Genomic DNA, 1173 nt, shown 5'->3' on the forward strand with positions numbered 1-1173 from the left:
TGTGTGTGTGTGTGTGTGTGTGTGTGGTCAAATTAAAATAAAAAAATGAATAAATAAAGTTGAATAAATAATCATCTTAATGAATAAATAATTATCTTAAATAAATAAATAAATTTGTAAGAGAGAGTTCTGCTATAGGATACATGTGCTTACCAGAGATAGAGACAGAAAGAGTCAGAGACAAAAAGTGAGAAATCACCTCCTGGGGGGATGACCATGCCACAATCCCTTCTCCATTCTCCTCTTTGGATCTTGGGCATACATGCATACACACCCCATGTGAGTTTTAAGCTACCGGATCCAGGACACGAACCACAGTTGACTATTTGGGAGTCCAGTGACATAACCATTACACCATCTGCTGCTTCCAAGAAACAATAAATATTTTTAACTTCAATCATTACTACTTACTAGACCATACAAGTTTACCACAATGATTCCTCATCTCTGCTTCTCTAGTGAAATAGAGAAGCCTTCAATGCATTTTTTTTAATTGCTAGAAGACATGTATGCTCACCAAAGAGACAGAAAAAGGGAGAGAGAGATGGAGAGAGAAAGCAACCCCTAATAGGTCATGTTAATGCCATGATCCCCTCTATGATTCTCCATCCTGTTAGGATTTGGGGCACACAAGCACATGTATTCAGCGTGTTGTTCAAGCCACTGGGGCTGAGAATCAAATCACAGTTGGTCATGTGGGATCCAATTCCCTTAACCACTGTGCTATGGGCCAGCCCTTTGATGCATCTTTAAAAAGTAAAAATCTAACCTTTCAAATTAGCCAACTCAAGAATTTAGGTAATCTCAAACAACACACACAACTAATAGAGGTACAAGAACCTACCAAGAAAACCTTTGTTAAAAACAGGAAACCTGTTTTTTTTCTTTCTTTCTTTTTTTGGAGAGGTTTTTGCTATAGTGCGCATGCACTCACCAAACAGAGACAGACAGACAGAAAGTGAGAAATCACCCCCCAAGGGGAATGGCCACGCTGCAACCCCTTTTCCTCCATTCTCCTCTTGGGATCCTGGGCACGCATGCACACGTGCCCGACATGAGTTTAAGCTACCAGGTCCGGGACTCGAACCACTGTCGACTACGCAGGAGTCCAGCGACATTGCCATTAGGCTAACTGCTGGTCCCAGGAAACCTGTTTTTTGTAACAGAAATACC

Source organism: Tupaia chinensis, unplaced genomic scaffold, assembly GCF_000334495.1.
Source record: "Tupaia chinensis unplaced genomic scaffold, TupChi_1.0 Scaffold145652_1, whole genome shotgun sequence".
Classification (NCBI taxonomy): domain Eukaryota; kingdom Metazoa; phylum Chordata; class Mammalia; order Scandentia; family Tupaiidae; genus Tupaia; species Tupaia belangeri.